At 36.6% G+C, this 26,416-nt stretch overlaps 1 long non-coding RNA gene across 1 annotated transcript; it reads left to right on the forward strand.

Moving 5' to 3' along the window:
- The first annotated feature begins 881 nt into the window (after positions 1–881).
- Positions 882–26,172, forward strand: LOC127469924 (uncharacterized). Its single transcript, XR_007904125.1, has 3 exons — positions 882–982; positions 24,317–24,458; positions 26,153–26,172. It is a non-coding gene; the product is annotated as an uncharacterized LOC127469924 (long non-coding RNA).
- The last annotated feature ends 244 nt before the right edge of the window (positions 26,173–26,416 follow it).

Here is a 26,416-nt window from a genome sequence, read left to right on the forward strand (position 1 = left end):
TTTCTTTTAGTCATATGTATCTGCTGTAAGCAATATTAAGGCTTGATTGATTGTGAGGTTTTTGTGAAGTTTTTTAATTATGGAAAAATTTCATGCCTATTTTTGCATTTACGACTTTGATAGCTTTTGGATTTCTTTTTTTTGTTGTTGTGCTGTAATTAGTGTGCAAGCTTTACAAGTTTGATGTTTCAAGATGTTCTAAAGAGCACTGTTGTTCCCAGGCTCTTGGAATATAAATATACCCATTGGTAATATATATTATTGTATTTTATATATATATACACAATAACAGGTTTTAGTATTTGTTTTAGTATAGCAGTTTTAAAATATACTGATAATGACTGAAGCCAGGCAAGTACATTCCGACTGTTTCAAGCTCTCTAAACAGTGTGAATATTTTAACTCTTGTTCAATAAGTTTATATATGAAAATTTAATCTATGACAGATGACAGTATAAAGTTATTTGTCTATAAATGTAAGAGGCCAGAAGAATTCTTGATTATATTCTGATGTCATAGTACATTGGTGAATGCTACTATAGTGTGTGCTTATACTATGAACAGAAAGATTTCAGGTTAACAGTAGACAATACAATTCTGTCTAAAGCAGGTCAGTCTTTCAGTAATAAATATAAATCTAAAAAAAGATGTATTTTGACTTATTGACTTCATTGCAGCGTTTTATGCGTACAATGAAAACCAATTATCTGGGGGGGAAATTTGACTTTGTGGAATGTAATTAAATTGCTTTTTAAAGGCTTCCTTGTCCAATAACATTTTTAGCTCTGAATTGTAATGACTTTGCTACATTAATAAATCAGGTTGTGTTCTGACTTTTATCTAAAGATTCCAAGGAAGAAAACTATCCACAGCAGGTTGAAGCTACAGGGGCAGTCCTGAATTGTTTTTCTCCATCAAGCTACTTTACTTCAAAAAGTGGACCTTCAAAACCAGCAATTCCCATGGATCAGTGCTTAAAACGGTAGGTCCAAATCCATCAAAGATGATTAAAACAATTGATAAATATTAATTCCTGCTAACAAGTGAATTGTCAAACTGGAATATCTCTAATATAGTCTGGTTATTTAAATCAGTGTTCTTAAGGAAGCAAGGGGAAAAATTCTATTCATGCTCATCACATTTGGGGTGGTGCTGGTGTTGTTTTGTGGGTTTGGGATATGTTTTGTAGGTTTTTTTGTTTCTTTTTTTATAAAGAAAATATCTTGTTCTATTCTGTTTATCTCTGGTCTTAATATGGAACTGGGTACAATATTGATCTAAAAAGTAAACTTTTTCAAAAGAGATGGTTTAATTCACTCTACAATGTGTGTATATGTCCTGTTGCTGCAATTCATGTACTACTAGTTAGCTAGGCAAGTATTTGGGCTCAATGTTGAATGGAGTGAGGTTTTATAAAGTATGTATTTGGGACTCAGAATCTGGAACTTTATGAAAAGAAAAGCATTTGTTTGAACATTTGTTTTGGTCTGTTGATATTAGCTCTACAGTAATCGTGGAGGAAAAAAAAGATACTGCCATCTACTCATTTTTCCCAACAGAACACATATCAAAAGTGTAATCTGTAGGAGGAACATGAACTGGTGAAATGTACCTCTGATGTTGGTTTCCCATGCTTTTATGCAGAATGTTTGTAATCATCTTGCTGAGTCGTAATCCCTGACATTTGCTTTCACAAAGCATCTTGGGGAGAATGCAATACCCTAATTATGTTTCTGTGAAAGAGTTGAGAGGAAAAAAAGTTGTGCTCTTGAGCACAGCACTTTAATAATATACATATAAAATTTTGGGGAAGACTAAGGATACTTAATCAACTGTAATTCCAGGTTGTTTTATATTGCAGTGTACAAATATAGTTGAACATATGTTAATTGTAAGTTCTTTTCTGAACTGTGTGCTGTACTTGCCCACATCCAAAGCAAAACAGGCACTGTCTCCAGTCTAAATATTTTTATATCTTTATGTTTTCTCTCTTACATTTTTCCAGTATTTTCTGAGATAAATGAAATCTAGTTACCACATTTTAAATAAACTATCATGGTTAAAAAAAAGTTAAAAAATCAGTGCTTTCTCATATGATGTTTTACAGTAGCTTTTATATTAAGAAAATGAAGATCAAGAATAACAATGAGTTAAATTTGAATTGCAGCTCATGAAGATCACCTCATGTTATATTCTTTTATATAGGGAACTAACCATAAACAATGTGAAGTTGTAAAACTGACTTTTGATCTTGGGGGAGCTCACTTTTTATAGATAGGTTTGTCCACAAACTGAGGCAAAAGGTTAATTGAGGTTGCATATTTGAATACATTATGTGCATTTCACCTCTATTAGACAGTTAGTTACTGAATATCTGGTATGAATAATTTCTAAATACAAAGGTATTTACTACAGAACCATTAAAATGGAATCTCCAAAGGAAAATGGATATGTGATACTGGTGTGCGGCTTTGTTCACAAAGTGGGGCTGTGTGGGTTAGCTGAAAGAAGTGACTCCAGCAGTCTATTCTCAAGCAAATTTCTCAGACACAGGATTGTTATACAAGACATACCTGGCTTTCTTTTTACTCTCCTTTTGGGAAATCCATTAAACTGTTCAAATATGCTATGGTACATGAGATTACTTGTCCAATGTTGTGCCCATAATACCTGCTTCTAATAGATGAGCAGTACAATAAAAAAAAAAAAAAAGGAAAAATGCCTTGCTTTTCCTCCTCCTTAAGGAGCCCGCTTTTCCATTCTCCTCTGTGCTTGTGTGGGCTTTGTTGTTTAAAAAAAAAAAAAAGAGAGAAAAAAATAGTGCCAATTAGTGCCAATCAGTGTAAACAAACATCACCCTTTACATAAATCCTATAAATATGTACTTTATAGCAAGACATCTGTTACTAGTGACATGGCTGGGAAGAGTGGCCATTGTCCCACTCAAAGGTGACCTCCAGAGATTGTGAAAGCCATTGGGCAGAATACTTCTCTCCAGTCTTGCCTCAAAACCTGGGAAAAGTTGTTTCCTTCATGGATGCAGCCTGGGGGTTGCTTCAATAAAAGCAGAGAGGGTTTCTGAGGAGGAGGAGCAGGTCACGCCTTCATAGCAAGCGCCAACTTCTCAAACTTCCCAAGAAGTGCCCAGCTCTGACATGGGCTCCTTTCAGAAAGTTTTCCTTCTTGTCCTCCCATAAAGTGGTATTTACTAATGCTGTGTCATTTTTGAATGGTGTGCAAATTCATATAGATACCAAGCTTGCAGCAGATGAGGATGTACCAGGATAACATGGCGCTGGAAGACACGTGGGATCCTTGATTCAAGGAGAAATATCCCAAGTTTATTACACTTAGCAAGGCCTAACCAGAGGTTTAAATCAAATATGACCATGAGCTTGTCACATGGTCCTTGGTGGGGCTTCAGACCAGGCTTTCCATGGGAGAGTTATTGGTACTCTCCATTTTTCAGCAGTATGTGCATGCTGGTAGGGTAGACGTTCTCAAGCAGTAACATGTACTCCACAGTCTTTTGTTATTACAGCTTCAGGACCACATTCTCACCTGCAAGGGCTGTCACAGCTTTTTCGTGCTGTACACTAGCAGCAGAGGACATTCCTGGCATATATTTTCCCATCAGTCTTTAATTCCATTCACTGGCAATACTTTCTTACCAGTTTGCTCAAATAGAAGGGAAACTGGTGCACAATGCTTCAGAATTCATAATAAATTAATCTTTTTATCTAAGAACACTATTGATTTGTAAACATACTTATAATTGAAAGCTTTTTTTTCCTACCTAATGCCAGGCATTTACATAAACTGATGAGTCCAGTGTTAAAGACTGATATTACAGTTGATATGAAAGAGATACTCTGGAATTAAACAGTAATGAAGTTTCTGAATGTAAAGTCCTGGTTCTTCAAAATGCCTTTGGTAGTCTAGAGGTATTCTGCCACACAGGGTATGTTACACTGAGTAACACTGATTTGCTTTCCTGTTTGTCTGCTTGTTTCCTCGCTGCACTGGAAGAATTTTGAAAGGCACTGGATGCCTGGCACTTTTGTAGGAATGTACTTAAATTCCCGTACATACAGAAAAGATTGCTTTGAAATGCTCTAAAGTGACAGTTGTCAACGTTCAAATTAAATCACATGTAGTTTCTTTAGTGTATCAGTTGAAAGTTGCTGATAAAGTGATTGTTTATTTGTAATGCGTGAGGAGGCTTCTCTGAGTTGATAGGGTCTGCCACATTAAAATACTGGTTTTGACATCATGTCTGTAATTTGCACTTGTGTTAGCAGTCTCAATTCTTTTTTTTTTTAACTGTGCTTTTTATAAATCTGATTTTATTGCCATGTGAAAATTTTGCTGGTAATCTTCAACATTTACACCTTAAAATTACCTTAAAACAATACAACCCACACACCTTAAGGCAAGTATACCCATGCATATACATATCCTACTGCAGCCTGCTTGAAATGAAGTCAAGACTGACTTAGACAGAAGAAGGGAAAGAAGAAGGGAAAAAAGTGTTTTAAAGCTGAAGTCTACACCTGAGCTGAACTTATATAATAGTTATACAGAATGCAGAGTCATTAGCTTTTCATATAATAATACTAGACTTCCTAAAAGTCAAGCACAGAGTGTAAATGTCAGTATATTTTGTCTAACAGCTTCATTGGCTCTGTCTTTGCAAATAAATACTTAAGCTCTGTGTCACATAAAATTAAGAAAAACCCACAACTTTTTGTGCAAGTAAAATCTCTGTATCAAAATATAAAACTGCTATGAGACTGAAATGAGTATCTCTCCTTCTTATGCCAACTAACCAGCCAACTATGTACTTGCTCTAGCACAGTTTTCTGCTGGAGATGCTGCCTTCATTTTCCGTCAATGCTTAAAACTGATGTCTGGTGGAAAAACTGCTGAAGCCTTTGCACTAAACTTCTCTGTGTCTTAATACCTAGAATATTTGAGCAAAGATACATGTTATCTATTCAAACTGTTTTATTTCCCTGTGAATTATGAGAATTCAGAGGAAGGCAGAGCAGGAATTATTTCCCTTTCAGGATTAGAATCCTGTTTTACTGCTGAAGTGTGCTATTGCTGTGTTGTCCAACACCAGACTAGACAAGATTTCAAAATGAAAGTATATACTCCTAAATTTGCATAGGATTACTGCCTATGTACGTGAAACATTTTTCTTAATAAAACCAGAACAATTTACTGATTTTTTTTTCCCCTTCCCTTTCCCTCCCTCTCCAGGGCAAAAGGAGATCTTTGTAAAAAGTGAAGCGCTAGTAAATAAAGAGTTAAATTGAAGGCAGGCTCACTGGTTTGTTGAGATCTGTCAGAGTCTGAGTGGCTGGCTACATATCTGTCTCAGGAACAATAGCTACCTGTATTCTGCATGGGCTGCTGGGCAGGCACTAGCAGTCTGGAGAAGGTCTGCCTCTGTTAGAGGCTTTTTAGTGGGAATCCCTAATGACAGCCCTACTTCTCATTGGGAGGGGGTAGAGAAATCTTGTCTACTCTGTTGATGAGGGACAGAGCTTTGATCATTTTCATTCAGCCTTGACTTGGCCTGAGGTTTAGGATCCCAGTTGTGAAGTCAGCAGGCTCTCTTTTCTCACATACACACACACTCGCACACTCACACAGACCCCTTCGCTGGTCTGTGCAGGCAGATTAGTGTCACGGCTGTAACTGAGGCACAGAGCAATAAACATAGCAGAACCAATCTCCATGGTGGCAAGAGGGGGCACTGGAGGTGACAACAATGGAGAAGGATCTTTCTTCTGACAAGTTTTAGGTAAGAGAGAATATTTATACCCTCCGCCAACTATTTTATAGCCTTCTAAATAAGTTAGAATTTGTTAGATTGCAAATGTGCCTTGTTATAGAAATATTCTAGTTTACTGCCGTATCCAGGGTGTTACTAGCGTTTAACCTGTAATTGCCGTGCTTTGTGTTATGAGAACGTTTGCAGAAAGCAGGCAGGCTTTTTTTGTGGAAGTCGGGGCTAATATAGTTACGTTCTTGAAAATATAAGATCTCTAATATTTGCCTTTTTAAAATTAACCATGAAGCTTCATTTTGGCTATGTTAAAATTATGCTTAGCTATCATAAATATCTATATCTGATAAAATGTTGTGTAGCTGATAGCACACATGCAATATTAAAACAGTGCTCCCTCAACCCTAATTTGTAATTATTTTTACACCCTTAACTGCAGTGGGGTCAGAGAGTTTTAAAAATTAATGAGGTTCCCTGCTGAGTTCACATAGTATAATCTACATGAGTTGTTGCTGCAGAGGGCTGAAATTATTTCTGCATGTTTTTAATTAGGGTAGAATTTTTGTTTTGATATATTTCTTTCAAACATTTTCCTTTAAACATCAGTTTATGCAACCTGCAGTAAGAAAGGAAGGACAATCCATTTTTAATAATGACAAACTGAGTGTGGGAAATACATGACATACACTGAAAATTTGCTGGTTGTGTTTTCTGATTTCTTATGTTAGATCTGTGTTATATTCCTGAAGCTGTGATCAGTTTTACCTATTTACAAATAACTACTGCTCTAGGGAGAGGAAAACGAACAATACTTAGTGCTTTGTGTGAGATTGGAGTAATAGGTTACTGATGTGTTTGGAACATTAAAAAGAATTGTTGGAGTACTTGAAAAGATATATAAAAGAGAAGAAGAACAGTGTGAAAAGAGGCAGTAAAAATGAAATAATGTACTATCCCTTTTCCTAGAAATGCCGTACAGATAGTGTCATCAGTGCTCCTGGAAAGTAGAATTTGCTGAATATCCTCAAATAGAAGGACTGGAAAGGAAAGGGGGAGGGAGTTATTTATGATGAAATTTCCATATTGAAATAATGACAAAGTTTCATATCACAAGATTTAAGGTGTTGTTTATTATTTATTATAATCTCCAATGCATTATGTTTAAATGGTAAGCATTTTAAAGCTGAGTATAGTGTAATCAGCGCTAAAGACACGTCTTCCATTTGCAAGACCCACTCTGAGCTTCCTGTGATATATTGTTATGTAAATACGGTGCAGCAAGGGAAAGCAGCACTATGGAGATTCAATTTACTTTGAAAGTTGTTCATTATGGAAGGGATGAATGTTATTTATTGGATGTGAATCAAAGGCTAGAAATGACTTTTTCACTGTGAAGTCTATTGTGATGGGTGCAGCGTGATCTAATCTTTTTAATTTTGGCTTTCACACCAGTGGAGATGAAAAGACATCTGAGCTCATTTATTGGTTGCTAAGTCTTACTGAAGGCCTAAGTACCATTCTTGGTTGCTATGGCCAATCTGACCTCAATCTATGCAGTTTTAGGGACTTAAGCAATCCCTTTTTTATTTAGGAGCATGTACCTTGATTTATGTCCAAAATTGTGCCTGAATGTCTTTGTCTACAAGTGATAAATGGTGGTGTACAATTCATCAGTTCTTACAAGTAAACACTGCTGTCCCACTAAAAATATGTTTTGTTCTGAGTTAATGGTATGGAACAAGCCAGTCTCCACAAACAGCTATCTTTTATTGTAGAGAGCCACTGAAACTTGGAGCAAAGTGAAGGAAATTGGCATTCATCTTCTCTGCCATTAGCATTTCATTTGTGCTCTCTGGTGATGAGACTGTGTGTCAATGGACAATGAAATGCTAGCATTGTGTTTCCCTGCTTGAATATATAATTGATCAATTATGAATTTATTTATTCTGAAAGGATATTAAAAAGTCAGGAGTACGATTTCTTATGCTGTTTGCCTGCCACTTTCTTATTGCTAACTCTAAAAGTATTTGCATTCAAATAAACTGTGTCTTGGCTGTAGGAAATTTCAAGTTTCATAGGCAAATTCCTTGTATTAAAGTAATACCAGATATATGCTACTTCCACACATGTACTACTTGTGTGGTTCTTAATCTTTCATCCATATTAGAAATCCTTTCAGTAGGAGCTGTCCTAAGTGGTAATTGAGAATATAGAGTGAGTTTTATATATAAGTAGTAATAATTTTGTTGCATTGAAATTGCTAGTAGTCATTCAGGTTGTATATACAATGGGCAAATGTGATACAGAATACATAACAGAAGCAAAATATTATACTAGTTTGTTTGTTTTTTTTTTTTTTTTTTAATTTGTGGGGTTTGGGTTTTTTTTAGATAGAGTAATAATAAATAAATAAAACTATGTGGAGCTGGATGTTAATACAGCTCCTCCAAAATTTGCTACTCTACCTTCACTAGTCCATAGAGTGAAAAATCAGAACAATTGTTGGTCTCAGTACTTGACAGTATATAAATGTATTGCTTAGAAAACCCAAAACTTTTGCTTTTTAAAATATAAGGAATAGCTTGACATAATAGAGTTCAGTATAGCTTAGCACATGCGGAGAAAAAAATAATTCTTCAATTGTATGCATTTTTAAACTAGTGTACTAGAAGTAAAAGTAGCATTTTCTGAAGCCCAATTTCTTTTCTTAGATTATTTTTAATACCAGGCTATGTCAAGTGTTAGTATTTTAATTGAGCCAATTTTTAGTCTTCCTGAGGTGAATTTTTAAAATTTGAATCTACAGTGGTAACAGATTTTCCTAGTATACTGAGTACGTGATAGCTGCTCCTGGAATCAATTCTCAAAGAAATGGAATTTACGAAGGTTTCTGGAACTACTGAGCTTCTTTTCAGCATCAGATTGATAGCAGAATTTGCAGAGGCAGTTCCTTGGGGTTAGTTCACAATAGTGCTACTGCTTCAGGGCTTTTAAGAGTAACAGTTATTAGCAGCTATTGCTAAAAATGGTCTGAGATGCTAGTTACAGAACTAACCTGGATTTTCTTTTTGTGAGCATGCTTTGTAATAGTCCACTGTTCAGCTACTGTCTGCTTTATACAATAAGAATCTCCTAAATCAGTCCTGCACACTTGGAAGTAGATTTATGGGATTTAATATAAGCACTACCAAACAAAAAGACTATGTTTTTTTAAATGCTTTTGAATGAGAAATATCTTAGAAAAACATTTAAAAATACTAATCAGAAGTAATTTTTTGTGACCATGATGTATTTCATGTTTACTGTTTGTTTCTACAAATGTAAGGAAAAAAAGCTAGTTCGTTAATCTTACAAAAATTTTTCATTTGATAGCACAGCAATTAAGCTTTGTTGAAAGGTTTATATCTTTTGTCTTTTGCACATTTGTATTTAAGTTAACTGATTTCATCATACATAGGCAGAAATTGCTTTTGGAGTAAGGGTTTGTAGGATCAGGACACGCAGTACATCCTTATTCCTGTTCTTATTACTGTTTGGTCTTCTAAAATGCAAGTATAATATGAAATACTCTCTTCAGAGCTACAAAATTCTTCTTAAAGGAGGAGAATGCAGACATTCTATCTTTTATTTCAGTAGTGCATAATACAATGGTGTACATTAACTGGCAAAAATCTCACCACCACCCTGGTGTAGTACAAAAGTGAGAGAAAAAAAAAATCATTACTTTTTTGGGGAGTTCCTTCAGCTTATGAAACAAGTTTCCTTTACTGGTAGTACATTTTTAATTTTTGTAGCAGACTTTCCATTTATGAAAAAATATAAATAAGATCCAGCAAATTGTTGCAAGAAAACAGGAAAATTTATAAGCTTATTTTAATCAGTGGTCATCTGTGAATAAAGTCATTATTCTTTCTTGTCAACAGCCACCTTATTGGCTAATTTATAGTCCAGGTTTTGAAATAAAGGTACAACAGTGGAAAAACCTGTATTTTTGCTCTCTAAAGTGCGTGATTTTGCATGTAATAGTGCCAAAAACAGGTGCATAATTTGGATATATTGTCTGTGAACTCCATTAACTAATAGTCTGTTTTGAAAGAGAGGCAGAAGAATATATCATAATGTTGTGTATAAATAAGTGCATAAATCTTACTGGGTTTCTTTCTCTCCCTCATGTTTTCCATGAGATGTTTGCATATTCTCTCACATGTACCCAGAGTGAGCAAGCTGTGACATGTAAAATCGATTTCCATGATTTTTTGCATTTTGGATGAAGCCAAAACCGTATAAGAATAAATTTCTTGAAGGTGCACTTAGTTTTGACTAAGGTGTTTTTTACACCATACTGGGTGATAGTAGGTCATATACTAGTAAAACAGTGTAGAGGAATTACAACTAAATATGGGGGGGGTCCTTTGAATTTTCTGGCAGCTTTGGCACAGTTCACATGTTGGGGACACCAAATGAGGTAGCTTCCGGATCAGGTCTGGCTTACCCAGCCTGCTCTTGCCCCTGGCCACAAGTGATGAGCCCAGTATCAGTGGTTTATTGGTGTAAAAGCCCTTGGCTTCTATTCCCTTCACTTGGGACAACTGAGTCACCCACCTGAGCACAGACTGGGGGAAACCCTCTTGCTCTTACACAAGGAAACATGTATTTGTCTCTATCACTGTTAATGTTTGTTATCAGACATGCATTTGTATTTACTTTAATTGATCTAAGGCTACTAATGTATTCTTATTCTTAATTTCCTGGCGTAATTTGCCACACCTGACTCTCCAGAGGACATTACATTCTTGTCTCTCTCTTGAGATATCTTATTGACTAAAGACTTGTAGAGGATGCAAGCAGTGTCTGGGTGGCTCATGTCATTTTGATTGCAGAGGAGGACTTTTAAATGTGATGATGAGCAGTAATAGCACAAACCCTTTTAACATCTGATGACTGACCCCAGGTATCATCAGTGTGCCATTCCTCCTCCCCACTGGACATCTTTCCCATCTTGGCTATTGTCTGTATAGCTCTGCAGACCAAAGATGCTTGAGAACAGAGTAATTTGGATTAAATAATCCATTACTCAGTCTTCCTGTACACTTAATGAGATAGGGGTCCTATCAAAAAGAGAAAAAAGATGGTTGTGTAATTAATCATGGTATCATGACTTTCAGTTCTAAATTGAGCACCAGCCTTAAGTACCTCTCCTATTGTTTGTTTGATAATTTTGTACCTGCTATCATAACCTTTAATATTGATTTCTGTGTGTTTATTTATAAAGAGTGTGTGTGTGGTCAATTTAAAGTTCATGAGCTTTAAATAGCATTCATTTTTTTGAAATGAAACAGCAACAAGAATAAAACTGTGAGGTTGTCTAAATATTGTTTACTGCGTTGTTTTGTTTGCTGTAAATCAATAGATTCTACCAGAGCCTGGGTGAGCAAGAGCAGTTCTCTTTGTCTCTCTCTATCAATTTCATCATCCTCAATCATCTTGACGATACTATTGACCAATTATATCAAATATTTTCAGGCTCCAAATACAGGGTAACATCTTGTTCTCTCTGAATAATGCAAGGAAGAAGTAGTTACCTTTTTCTGGAGATCTTTTGGGCCAGTTGGTCAGTAATTTGAGTTTGCTCAAACTGAGGGCTAAGCTGTTCTCCACTAAACTGTATACCTCTCTGATGGGAATCACCTGACAAACGGTCACCTGCTTAGTAGTGTGGTAATTCTGCCCATGAAGGAGTGAGCAGGAGCCTTTGATTGCAGCAGCTTTGCTGACCTGGGCTAGCAATTCCGGAGAAAGCACCGGTCCTGCCTCCTCTTTGTTGTAGAAAGGATTTATAAAGCTTTGCTGATCAACTTAAAAATGATCTTTCTTTTTTTTTCCCCTGGTAGGGTTAGTTTTCAGACAGATCAGTCACCTGATCCAGCTGACTGCATGGCTGCTCACACTCTGGTGTCCACACTGGAGAGGCAGCTGTGATGCGGCACGAAGCTGGAGGGGACATGTCAGCCCTTTGGGTCTGTCCTGGGGCTCCAGCAGGAGCTAAAGCAGTGTTTGTGGAGAAGTAGCTCTGGCACATGACCCTGTTCCTCTTGCTCCTGCACCTTCTGAAGCAAAAGCCACCTGCCTTAGTAATTTTGAGTGTCAAATAATGTTGTGATTAGGATGCTTTTCTTCTCTGCACTTGGCATCTTGAAAGGGATCTGATATGGTGTTTCTTGCTCCACACTGTTAGCATCATTTCTTGCAAAAAAAACCTTTGGATTAGTCTGTTGGTCAATCTGTTAGGCAAAGATTTTATACTCTTAAACCTGAATGGGAATGAAGACCCCCTTGAATTCTAGTTTCAATTCTAGTTACAATGCTGTAAATGTGCAATCCTGTGATTAAATCACAAGTGCATTACTAAAATTACTAGGTTACATTTTCCAGAGGAGTCTGTTACCTCTGTGGGTTTTTCGCTAGCCCATCAAGGTATTTCCTTTAGCTTCTCCTGCTTTTGTTCAGTCCACTGTTATTAATTACATGGGTTCCAGCCTTCTGCTTTAAAGAGGTAGGAGAAGTTTGCTCTTTCATTTCTTGCTAGTAATTCCTCAAGCACTTGTGCAAAATCATCTTTATCTTCAAATAACAGCTGTCATCTTCCTCTGGGCCTGTGGCATCACAAAATGGTGGCAGTGCACTCATGGCTGATGGCATTGACTTGAATGAAGAAGTTAATTTTTGTAGTGTTATTCTTAGCTTTCAGCATTAAATTTTTCAATTTTGCTACAGCAACTATACTATATAGGCAGCAACATGATCTCTAGAAATAGCTTGTCTAGCTTATTTTCATTACTGTTTAATATCTTCTTACCTTCTTAAAAATCTTACTTCCTGTTATTGGGACAGGGCCTTTGCATCTAAGAATGGAGAACTAAGGCCTCCAAGACTTTCACTTGACCGTCAGCTGGAAACTTTAGATTTGAAAAATGATCTCATTGTTGGAAACTGAACCAGCCTTAATTTTGCTGTTTAACATTTGGTTTATGTCACTGATGAAGTATGGCAAACTGAAAGAGAGTGTGTGTGATTGGGGCACTGTAAGATTCTCTGTCAAATAAAAATATGCACTTGGCACATCTTGGTACGGTTGTTGCATTGACACAGATGGCAATTGTACTGTCCCACACCAGGAACACTGATTTGATAGGACTGCTCTTCTTTCTATGATGAGAAACCAAAGTCACACAACATTCAGTGAAATGCAACAGACATTAAAACAAATCCATAATAATGAGTATTATTCCTCCATGAAAAGTTTTATTGGAAAACAAATTATTTGTTAGTAGATTGCAATGCATGGTTTTAGAAAATTGCTTTCTGGAAGAAGGAACCATTAAGTGGTTTGTACACAGAATTTTACCACTGTAAGTATATGTGTACTGATATTGCAGAAATAATGATCTTCATGACAAGTAACTTGTGATTACTGCTATCTGTGTGCAGCACATTGGTTCAAAGCTGTTGTTGCACAAAACTGAGATTTTTCCTTTTAGTTCATCACCTTTCATGTCCATGAAATTGACTTAAAAACTAAGATTTGTCATTATACATTCTTTATATTTAGAAATTCTTCACAACTCTAGATATAATAAAAGCCAATTATGCAAATGCATTCTTGCACCATGATACACATTTGGATTGTCAGTATGCTTTAGCATTTGTTTAAAAACAACAGGTAAGGAGTATCTATTACTTACTCATTGTGCTAATATATTCGTGTATGTTCACTTTAGTCATGTTAACTGTGTAACCTCTAGATCTACCCACACCCACCAAAGCTCCAAATCTGTTCTGTAATGCATGGTTTGATTTTTTCAGCAAGCGCATATTTCATATAGAGGTTAAGGCTTTAATACATTGGAAAAATAAAACAAAAAATCAGTTCTGTCGCTTCTAGATTGTTAGGAGATCTGGTGCACTGTGCAAACATCTCTTGGACAGAAACAGTCTGCAGGGCCTAATAGCTACAAAGAGGAGGAATTGTGTTCATATATTATTGCAGTAGTTCTTAGATATGTGAGGATAGCCTCTTCTTTCTCTGCATTTTCGCGGGATACATTTTACCACCTCTTACTCAGCTCTGAGTGTTTCTCTAGGCTCCCTTGTTGTTAGCAAGTTTCTAGAAGTCTTTATTGTGTTTTTGTTTTCATAACCCACTTCTACCTGTTAGTGTGTGCCTGAGAGAAGAGGAGATGTATTTTAAGATCAATTTACTCAAGCTGAAATGAGATTAGCTGGGCTTGGCAGGGGAAGCCATTCTGAGAGACTGTCTGCCTGAACATGCCCTCTCCTTTTGATGAGAGCAGTTCCCCATATTTGGGTTTTAGTAGCCCCCTTGGGCAGTCTTTAGTTAGTAGTAACTTCTTGTGCATTGGATTACCCAGTTTTGGTCATCTGGTGACTCATAGCTCAAAATGTAACTTTTTTGGTATATTCCAGTTGGGATAATGGTGGTAGAAAAGTTGCAGCAGGTGGAAAAAATAATAGCACATTATTCATGTGCAGACCATTCAAATAAATCAATAAATCAATAAATACAAATTACTTTTCAGTACCCTCTCTCTCTAAAAGAAGTGATTGACACTAGAAAAAAAAGCAGTTTTGTTCCTAGATAAACTAATTGAAGTAGACAAATACCATGGACAAAAGACTTTCCAAATGTGTTTTTCCACAGCACAGGTGGTGTTACAATGTACCTCGGAATGTTCAGACTGACCTTCTTTTTAAAAATCCATTTCCTGATGCTAAAAAAGTGTACTTTTCTAGAAGCAGGGAAATAGGAAAAAGAGTTGGAGTAGTCCCCTGCTTAGCAGTCAGCTGACTGTCCCTCCATATCACTTGTTTTCTAGCCTTTGTGGGGTTTAGTTTATGAAGGTGTGTCCTTCTTCCCAATCCATGTATGCATCTGTCCAAGGGTGATGGAGTAAAGGGAAGCAGCTGGGCTATAGATGAACCTTCTCCCTCGGTCTGTGCAACATTGTAGAGGTGGCTTCTCTGTTTTATACATGTGATCTCCATGCAACAGGAGGCCAGCAATGGGAACCTCAGCACTGAAGTGGTGCTGCCGTTATCCTCCACCAGCTTGCCCGGCCAGGTTTGGCACCAGCCAAATCTGAAGACTTCAGGTTAGTGAGCCAAGTGATGCTGCTGCAAGGTTTCTATGGAGACAGAAGTGGAAGATGAGAGACAACTAGTAAGAACTCAACTGAGCCAGCTTCTGGATAGTGATTTAAAAATACGGATTCTTAAAAATAGCCCTTTACCTTATTTCCCCCCACTTTGTCTTTGTTTCTGAAGAAAGGAATCAGAAAGGCAGTGGCTTTGTAGCAGCAATGAATGAGAGCTCTCACTCACCACTTTCATCTGCTGGCTGTCATGCAAGAGCTGTAAGTAGCAGTTTACTAACTGGTTGCAGGCTTATAAAGTGTGTAGTAATTGTAATTCTGGACTAGAAGAAAACGTGAAATGCATTTTAAAGGTGTTCTTTCACTCCTGTTTTCATCCTTTTGAATGCAGTGACTTCAAGAATGGCACAAAGGCACTTTCTGAAGCCATGAACTTGCACTAGATATTAACTGTGGCGGAATATATGTGTATTTTACTGCATGAAAAATACTCTTTGCTGTGTTGTACCTATATTGCAAATGAGATCTAGGTCTGTTATTCCTTTTAATCTGTTTTATTTCTCTTCATCCTTCCCAGAATTGTCCCTACACTGACAACTTGTAATGTAGACCCACAGCATTTCAAGAAAAATTTTACGAAGTCTTTTCCAAGAAGGATCTTAGAAGAAGGTTATTATGTATCAGTGAAAAAGGGAATTCTTTACCAAGCTTCTGTTTCACTTAAATTGCTTAGATTATTTTTTTTCTCCTCAAAGGGTTTAAGAGGTGGGAAATTATGATTGTATGAATTTCTTACATAAAATCGAAAAGCGATACAATAGGCCAAAGCTGGTGTTATGGCTGAATTTAGTGCTTTCGGTCTAATGCTGGATTGATTGTTGCTGCTGTTATGTTAATATGACGCTTTGATACTTTTATGAACCTTTAGAATACAGGAACTAGATCAGATTGAGTCTCAACTCCTTAATCCATTTCTAAAAGTCTGTTGAGAAATTAAAAAAAAAAAAAAAAAAAGAAAAGGACAGTCAAGAGAGGTGGGAGCTCCACAACTCAGTATTATATGGCAGTTCCCATCCATGCAGACACTAAACCAGAATGAGAAAGCCAGTCAGTTGATACCCTTGTGCATCTGTATGCCTCTTCTCAGACTGAAACATCCTGTCCTGTCCCTCTGAATGATGTCTTAGGCATCCTAGGAAGCCCAGGGCAGACGTAGTGGGACTCTGCCTTCTCAGTCCTGTCACATGTGTGCAGGAATATTCCCACTTTTCACATTGTACCCAGAATCTCTGATTTGCTCCCCAAGGCCTCTTGTGTATCTGATGGGCATGTCTGTGATTGCATGATGCTGGTGAGAAAACACTCCAGATAAATGAAGTGGTGGCAAAGATCAGAAATCAGCAATTTGTGGAAACTGGGAGCTCTGTTGGGTGATCTAGGTAAAGTTCAGTTAGAATAAACTCCTGCACTTTTATACCTCAGTTGAGAGGCACTTCCAGAATTTTAAAGAAAAAAATCTGTTTGTGTGGACAACTGGGAACAGAGATAAAAGTGTCTGATTAAGTTGAGTGAGAAAAGTTATTTTGCTGGAAAAGGCCATATACACAAGGATGGCATCTAAACACTGTGTTTAGTAAACATTTATTCTAAAGAGTCATACAAAAATCCAACCTTTACAAAAAGTTACTAAAACTGAAGCACCACTACAGGATAAACCAATGAAATTTTAATTCACCTTTAAATGCAAATTGTTGGAGGTTGAGTAAGTTTTCATTACACAGACATTTCAATTTTTCTCAGTCTTATTTTCGGAGCAGAGAGAGGAAAAGGAGTAGGGAGATGAATAAGAAGTGGCTAAGGCTTAGTTTAGTTAATAGTGATTTAAATATAAACAATTATCAGCATCTTAGTATTTTTCCAGAAAATTCATCACTGTGAATTTTATTTTTCCCTTTTGATATACTCTGCATTCCTCCTGTTGATCATAATATACTTAACAGTTGTGCTTGCAGACTTGAAAATATAACACATGCTGATTTGTCTTCCAAGAGGCACGCTAGATTTGACATGCACTTTTTGAAATACTGTATTTGTCACCGTTGAAAAGCCTCTAAGACTATAAACATCATTAGTTCATAAAAAAACCCAACAACAGTAACAACAAAAAAACCTGAAAAAACCAACCAACCAAATAAAAAACCTGCAAAACACATCAATTGCTATGGCTTACTGTTTGTACATATATGCAGGTGTAAGTTTAGAATACTCGTAAAAGTATTGAGTGTTGATATGGTGTAGATACCATAATATGTAAAAGCAATTTTCAATAGGTTTTTACTACTGTAAAGTAATCACTCTGTTCCTAAAAGTGTGTTGACACTGTGCTGACAAGGACTTGTTATTTTGAGTATCTCTTAGAGATGTCAGGGTAAAAGTAGGGTTATATTGGTGGCAGTACAGAAAGCAGGTCACTTTCCAGGGACAGTTAATGAAATTTAATCTTGTAAGTGTGGAAGTTCCCCTTGGACTGTGATCTAAGCACTTAAGCACTTCCTAATTTTTATAGCAAATCATAGACTTTCCTAGATTGCCTTTTAAATCTTCCACCAATTGACAGCAGTGGAAATCTTGCCAGAAGGATTGATAAGTGTACCTATCCATTTGTGGAAAATAATTGAGACTGTGTGTAAGCATTGGTGTTCTTAGGGTAGCACCTGTCACCACAGCCTGTGAACATAATTTATTGAAATATTATTTTTTCTTCTTGTTAACTAGCCATGCTGGCAGAAGTTAAGCTTAAATATAATATATTTAATGATGTTTAATAATATTTAGACTAGTCCATCTGGCATGAGTAACACTAAGGAAAAAAAGATAACAGTTTTGATATAATTTGCTTAGATACTCATGCCATGGGTCCTAACACATCTGTAGAAATGGAACAGTGTTACCTTATGATAGTGCTATTGCAGGGCACTTTCAAGGTGTGGGGAGCAACTATTAGCATTTTCTCTTCTTTTGGAAGAGAGAGGAAGAAATTTTACAACCTTGGTTCCGCTTCTGTTCAGGGCTTAGGGTTTTTCTAATCCATCCTTATATGTTTTCCTTCTGTTGCTTTACCAATTTCATTGTTCTTCTGGAATGTCGCACTCATGTGAGATAGTGCCTTTGGAGGGAGAGAGAGAGAGAAAGGGGCTTTGAAGTAACTTCAACTAGTCCCATTCATCCCTCAAATTATCCCTTCTCCACAGGGCTGTCTGCCTGTTGAGTATATGATAGCCATCCATCAGCATTTGCAACTCTGTAGAGGTTGTTTCAGGCTGAGGTCAAATTTGTACAGCTTTTATTAAAGAATTCCTGATAATAAAGGGGGAGAGCAATGTGCTAGAAAATGTTTAATTTTTATTTTTCCTCTCCATGTGAAATTATCTCCTCAAATGTTTTTCTTTCTATCTTTTAGCTTTAAATATTCTCAGAAATGTTTAAATTGCACTAACAGAGGGGACCACGTCTTAGCTTAACAAATCTCACTAACTGATGGTGTTTTCTACTATTCAGTCTTATTTTTTTCCCTTCTTAATGTCATCACATTATAACTATCATATCTTCCATATTACACTAAGTGATTTACTGAATCTGGTGAAATACAGACGAATGTGTTCCCTTGGTCATTGGTTCAGTCAGAGAAGTTCAGTTAGCATCAATTCTCTCTAATTGAAAGAAATTGTGTCTTATTTTTGAACTTTATCATCCCCCATCAGTTTCCTTTCCCTCCATTTTATTCTTTTTGGTAGGGCTCAGGGTAAATGCACTGTGCCTCAGAGGAGTTTTTTTACCACTTCTGAGCAGGTCCCTGAGCCTCCAACTTTCTTGGGATTGTATATAAAGTGACTGTTTTGGGCAGCTTTGTTAAGGGAATCAGCTAGCAGGTCAGAGGGCTTTCCTGCATAGTGATTTTAATGCTCACAAATATTATGGCTAATTTAAATACAGACATAGCTAGATATAGATGTCAGCTCAAGAAACACTCATGGAGCAAAATAACATGTCAGGATTGATTGCTAGAGCAGCCATAAGCCTCCTTACTGCTGTGTTCCCAACAGGGTGAACTGGTTGAAATAAGAATTTGGGGGGAAAAGAAGAGTAGTCTCTCTCTTACAGTATGATTAGTTCAGAGTTGGCTCTCCTTACAGCAGGACATGTGCAGAGAAGGCAACCAGAGAACAGCTCGATAATGTTTCTTATGCTGCCCAGGAAAAACAAGTTTTAAAACCCTTCCTGGCAGTGTGAAGCTGGGTTGGGTTGTGGAACTCAGTGCCAGAGAAAATTAAGGAGGACAAAGATATAAATAAGTTAAAAATGGAATTAGGGAGATTCATGGAGGGTAAATGTCACGGTGACTATAAAATCTGACTGTCCTGATGTACTCTGCTCATTCAAGTTAAGTTTAAATCTCCAATTTAACCAGAAATGGTTAAATATGTCTAAGAGTTATACTCTTCCTTAACTGTCTGCTCTTAGCCATGGTCAAGGACAGCATTCAGGGTACTGGCATAACTATTCTTGCAGGTTACGGGCCTGCAAGGTTAGTTTTCCTCCTGAAATAGGAGATGCTTATTTCAATGTATAGTTCTGCATTTTTTAAAGGTTGCACTGAAAATAAATTCTCAAACTATATTATCCAGGCTTTGCTCTGATTTGCATAAGGAGGCAATGCACAGGTGGTCATTAGGAACCTGTAGTGATCAGGGAAGTTGGATCTCTTAGAGCGTATTCTACATTTTGTGCAGCTCTAAGTCTTGTGTAGGAATTGAATTACGTAGTTATCATTGCACTCTGAGCTTACAGAATGGATCCAACTGAGGTTTCACATTCATATTTCTAGAAACTGCATGCTGTAGTGTTCTCTATTTCTATTGTGATTGTGTTCCTTAAAACTTTACCATAAGCAGCTTAATTTTGTGCTAAAACAAGCTAGATTTTTACACACATTTTTTACACACATAATTTTGTGTCAGACAAGATAGATTTGGTAGATTCTGACTCTCTTTCTCTCCCTGCAAAGGATTTTTTTTTTCTGTTTTCAATTTCATATATTGGTGCAAATAGAGGACTTTGATTGAATAAAATCTTTTTAAAGTTTAATCTCAGATAAATAGGGAATAAAAAATACCAGAAATCACTTCTTACACTAATTATTTTTTTCCTGTAGCTTCTTGATAGATGGAAATCTTGAAAATTTTTGGAATCAGTTCGTTGAAGCATATTTGAGGCTTTTGTTCCAGATTTGTGGTAGTATGATTATTTCTGAAAAATGTGGCTGACACATAGAGAATTGTGCTATTGAGTTCTTCAGTACTAAAAGAAATATCTACAAGTGCATCTTGGCCCATTCCCCACTGTTCTTTCATTTTTCTATTCTCTGTTCCTGGAAAAAGTAGAGATAAGACTGGGAGGCTGATGGGAATGGGCTGAGGTGAGTGGGAGAGAGATTACCAGTGCTAAAGGCTGATAACTACTTTAGATTCTTAAAATCCCTACTCGGGCTTTGAAATTTAGTATATGTAGTAAAGAAAAAAATGCTAATGTCATTAGCATTTTTGTGGATAATTCTGTTTTAAGTTGTCCTTTCCCAAGAGTAGTTTAAATATTGGTGTTATCTGTTCCAAGAGAAGAGAAAGCAAAGATTGCTTTTAGACTGGGGGTTGGGAATTAACTTAAACATGAATCCCTGAAGAGGAGAATCACTTGAGTTCTGTTTAGCTCTACCTTAATTGTGTTGAAATGTTGCAGGAGATAGTTATAGGAACTATCATCCATCATTCAGAAATTTGTAGGAAATGGTTTTAGAGTACGAATAGTAAGAGTCACTTGAGTTACTAGTTCACAATTTTGAATTGTGCAAAAAGTAGTCCATACATTTTGGGATGAACATTAGTTCTCTCGGTAACTAACTGGATTATATTAAGACAGATATATATATATAATTAATGCTGTATCTATGTAGTATAAGAACATTTTGGTGGAATTATACCACTTAGATATATATCTCAGATACTTTGATCCTGAGCTCCTGGAAAATATTTTCTGATTATATTAAAGGGTATAGTGATATAGATTTTATCTTTATTGCAAATCTAGTTGGTATGCAAATGCATATGATGCCATGTGCATCTGTTTGTCTGCTAGAATTCCAAAAAGCATTGAACACTTACAAAATTTTGCTATTTTAATCCACATTTTATATCCGTTTGCACAGCAAAATTTAAATGATTGAAACCTACAGATTCATAAGTTGTAAGCTTAAATTTCATATTTGTTTCCTGAAAATATCTCCTTTTCCTGGAAGAAGATCAGAGAAGATGTGCATTGGTCATAAATAGCCACAAGTTCCAAAGCACCAGAGATCTTAGTATTTCATAGCTCTTCCCAGCTCGATTTCAACCTAATTTGGCACATAAATTGTAGTTGACCTCAGACAGAATAATTCAGATGTTTGAACCTCTCAGATGTGTAGCCAAGAGTGAATTGTCTTGTTGCATGTATTTTTAAACATCTGCAAGCTGAGCTGAGAAGCAGAATGCAAATTATAGGACCTGAAGATACCTGTGAGGTTCGGAAAATCCCTTTGGGACTGCAGGGAATCCTTGTATTTTTTTTCTAGGCATACTGTATTTAGACATTTAGTATTTGCTTTAATTTCTGGTAACTGAAGTACAAATGCCAATAGAAGTAGCTCATCAATAATGCAATAGTAGAAGTACAATCTGAGATAATAACTTTTGTTGAACCTTTTAATGCATATTCCATGAGACTGGAGGAATTGTTTCCACAGTTTGTATTTCTTGTTTATTGGGATAGAAGAATAATCTGTTGTTCATGTGTGACAAAAAAATTTTATGTTGTAACCAGTTAACACTAGCTGAATTGTTTCAATAGCTTTCTTTTACTCACGTAGGCACCAGTACAAAGACAAATAATATTTTCGATAGACTGCAGAGGAATTCCCATGCCTCTTACTCAGGAGTAAGAAAGAGCTAACTTCTCAGCTCAGGATAAATAGGGTTTATATGGGGAGTTTTGATCACTTTGAAACCCTTGGCTGATATAAAGATGTGGTGATTATTTCTCTTAATTAAACATTGCATGTATCTATATAAATGTCCTATTTTCATTATAGAGTACTTTTTGCTTGAGATATTCCATTTTCTGACTATGTATTTTTAAAAGCACTGTGTGGAAGCCTGTGTTTCAGCAGGCTACATTCACAAGTTGACCTTTGAAGGAGAATTACATCCAAGCATTGATTTTTGATATGTTTGTATAGTCTTCAACCATGGGTTTGTTTCCAAGATGGGATTGTTTGGTCTTTCACCATTATAAAGCTTATAACATGGTCTCTGATGAGATTTTTTCTGTAGAGGTTCTTATCATAAGCACCTGTAATCCAGGATCCTCTTGATTACAAAAGACATCATGGCTCTTTTTGAAATGGCAAGGGGTTTTGGCCAAACTCCTGTTTAGTCATAGGTCCCTAACTTACACCCACCCTCTTCTACTAGCCATCCTGAGCAAAAATGCATGTCGGTGGTTGGTGGAAAGACTTGTCTGTGCACTGATTCGTAAGATACTCTCAAATCTTGGAAAAGTTGCAATCTGGTTTCAGAAACATCACAAGCATTGGTTAAACCAGAAAAGATCTCATGTGATAAGGAAGTGGGTGCGTGGTATCATGTTTTAGATGACTTTGCATCATGTATTATGACTCAACAACACAAAATCAATAGGTTCAAAACTTCCCTTAGGCTTTCTTAGTTCGTCTGTAGGGTTCTTGATTGTAAAAGCTGTTGTATTATGAAACGAAGGCAACAAGCTACATGGGCTCTCACAAGTTTGTGAGTTCATTTGGCAACCCCATAGAGGATCTGCTGCCACTATGCACTCACAGATGAGACCAAATCTCTCCACAGAGATGCCTTTTCTTCTGAAGATCTTGTTATAAAACATAGACAAATATGTTGGTCCAGGATAATAACTTTTTTTGGCTTTGAGTTTTAGCAGTAAAGTGATGTGGATTTCTTGAAGAAGCAGTAGAAATTGCAACATGTGTTTCCTATGATATTGGGGTCGTGTTTGCCTCCTCATCTTCAGTAACGAGGTGTGCAAGAACTGCTTTTCTGAATAGTCCCCTCCCTGATCTTATTTGACTAGATAATGTCTAATACCCTGACAGTGATAACTGAGTGTAGTATCTTTTCCAGACAGTGATGGTGAGGAGCTGTGGTTATGATCTTTTTCCCATCTGTGTCATGGAAATGAACAGTGGTTTTCTTCCATGGACCTCAGCAAAATGCTCTCCTTGAGCTTTGGAATCTTGAGGGGAGAAAAAGGAAAGGAATAACTGAGCTCCATTCCATAAAGCAAAATATCCAGGAACAAGATCCGGATGGGAATTCAAGTGTATTTTTGAGCACTAGAATCACCATATTTGGGAGAACTGATTTGTTACATTAGCAACAAGGAGTAGACAGTGGCCTTAGCTGGTGTAATTTCAATTGAGGATGATCAACTGTTGTAGTTTTCTGACTATATACATATATGTGTATATATATATATATACTGACTATATACAGGTTTATGTGCAAATACCTGATCCAGAAGAATTGTGTTAGAACTGTGCCCTTACAACTCAAGTCCCTTTTAATGTATATAGGAATCTTCTCAAATCTGGGTTTGAAAGGTGCCAATGACTCACAGGGATGCACATTGGCTGGGGAAATGAAGCTCCTCTGAGACTGGCAAGTTTGGGATGTTTAGCTGAGAAACAGCTGCCTGAGCAGTGTACCATGAGAGTGTAAACAAGGAGGGAGATCTGCTACAACCTATTTGAAGAAAACAGTAGTGTGATGTGGTTTTCTGGGGTTTTCTTCCCTCATAATTTTGATACTTTTGATTAACTCTGTTTTTTTGTGATGTCTCGTTATGAGATAAACTGAAGTGCAGAGCCTGTTAAAGACCTAGTTTAGCTCTAAAATGAAGAGAAACTTAATTTATAATGAGCTCAAGAGAGAACTATGTTTTGGGGGAAAAAATAAAATTTGGGATCTATCAAATCCAGCTTTTGTGAGTCTGAGTGTATTTGGCAGGATGGCTGTTCTTGTTGGTTTATTTCTGTCATGTCTTAAGACTGAGCTTGTCACAAAGCAACTCCAACTGTATCATTTCAAACAAGGATGTCATCTATATTGTGGAAAACAACCTTTATGCTTCCTATTTCTCAGGACTTGCTGACAGAGCAGCAAAGTTACCAGAAATCATCTTTGTCTCACCTTGCACTTTCCCTCCACAGATGTCAGGGTCTTGCTGAGCCATTGTTGACCCCCTGGGCACCAAGGTTGTGCAGAGCAGGAGGACTGCAGTGAACCTCTTCCCATGTCTCAGGGGAGCCCAGTTCTGAGTGTGGCAAAACCCTTGAGGGGGGCGTAACACAGGTGCGTGAAAAATGTTGGGAATGTGGCTCCATATTGATTTTGTGTTAATGTTTGACATGTTGAGTGGGGATAATATTCCAGTGGCAATTATTCTCAAGACATGCACCATTATACAAAATAAATGTCAATGCTTGCCCTCTGTAATGCATGCAGCCTTCTGATTCCTGTAGTTAATTTGAAGATTTTGGAATTTTAGGTTGTCTGCTTCTCTCTCGGCAGAGCACGATTAATTAGTGTGTCCTGAAATAATTATTAAGAAAATAACATCAGAGTTTTGGGGTTTTTTCTACTCCTTTTGCTCTTCTTTGGAGTCTTAAAGCAAGAGTAAATCTTCAGGCTCAGCAACAAAGATAAAGGTCTGATCTATCCTGCTTTCTACTGCATCTTCATGTATCTCCCAGGATCAGCCTTTCTGATGACTTCTTAATAAATGTCCCATTTCAGATAGTCAATACTGCAGAGCACGGAGAGAGAATGCTGATGTTAAGCATAAATATATTCTGATAAATCAAACATCAGTGATTGGTAAAAATAAAACTTTAGTAAACAATTAGTCAAGTTCTGATAAAATATAAGCCAGGCTTCATAAGCACTTCTGATATTTTTCTTGACTATGCTCTTTTATAGTTTCTATGCTATTACAATTATGCTCAGGTGCAAACTGAAGCTTTTAAAATTTTATTGTCAGTGAAAGGTGCATACTTTAGAGCTAGAGACTGAAATCCGCTAGTCTTTTAGTCAAACAAATGTGCACAAAAAATGAAAAAAAAAAAAGATTTCCACATTATACAGTCAGAAAACAAAGGCTGATATTGTGGGAACACCCTGAGCTTTGCACGGAAAGGTTGTTCATTTTTTTCAGTCCTCTGCTGAGAATGCCAGCTGTAAACATCACAGTGGAGAAAACATGGAGAGAAACATCTAATTAACTTATTTTATTGCCTGAGAAATAATTTCAATAATGTCAAATAATTTGATTGTCGCTATTCTGAACTGAAGACAAGACTGTAAAAGTCCAGGGTGTGAGTCTTCCACAGTAACTGAAAGCAGCCATATTGGTGGAACCTATGGGACTCTTGCATCTAACTCTGGGATGAGGACTTGATTCCCACTGTAAATTTTTTGGAGCTGCCTGTTTCTTTCAGTGGACTTTAACTTCTTATAGTTGGAGAAAAATTAAAACGTGTCAACTATCATGTTGGTAGGTTTTAGGAAAGGAAACACAGTATTTTCATTAAACCAAACTTTCTCAGAAGAAATTCCTTTCCTTTGGTTGGAGAAAGGATTGTGTACTTCTCACTTTAAGTTTCCTCTGTACCTTAAAAAAACCAAATGAACAAAAAAGCATGTTGATAATGTTTACCAGTTTTAACATTAAAGGAGTTACTTAGTCCAGTCACTATAAAGTAGTAAGAAACAGTAGATACCATTTTAGCTGCTTAAAAAAATTAATTTTTTTTAGAAAACACAGAAACACTGACTCGTTCACTTAAGCTTAAAAAGGAGTTACCTTGTGGTCTTTTTCCCAAGTTTTGGGCAGGTAATACTTTCAAGGCTTAAAGAATAAAGAAGCTTAAGCTTCAAACATCTCTTGTTCTTATAGTCTTTTGAATTACTGTACCGTAATTTATGTGAGTGGCTTCTGTTGCTCCCTTAATGACTACCTAATGTTCTTGCTGTGTTTTCTTGCATAGGATCACAGGATGACTACACAGTTACTTCAGTGATATCAGTAATGGAGTAGATAATGCTAGATTTCTGTACTGAAATATCTCCACCGAATGTGAAAAAGGGGAAAAAAATATTATGCTTTTCATGCTTCAGCAAGCATAACACTGATGAGAAACTAGTTGTTAAGATTAAGGCAGTGGAGAAGTATTGCTTGGAACCATGATAGCTTTTCATGTCTTAGTTTTAAAATGGTACCACAATACACTTAACAAAAAAGATTAATAAAA

This window comes from Manacus candei, unplaced genomic scaffold (genome assembly GCF_025592945.1).
Source record: "Manacus candei isolate 608988 ecotype Guabito, Panama unplaced genomic scaffold, ASM2559294v1 h1tg000018l, whole genome shotgun sequence".
Classification (NCBI taxonomy): domain Eukaryota; kingdom Metazoa; phylum Chordata; class Aves; order Passeriformes; family Pipridae; genus Manacus; species Manacus candei.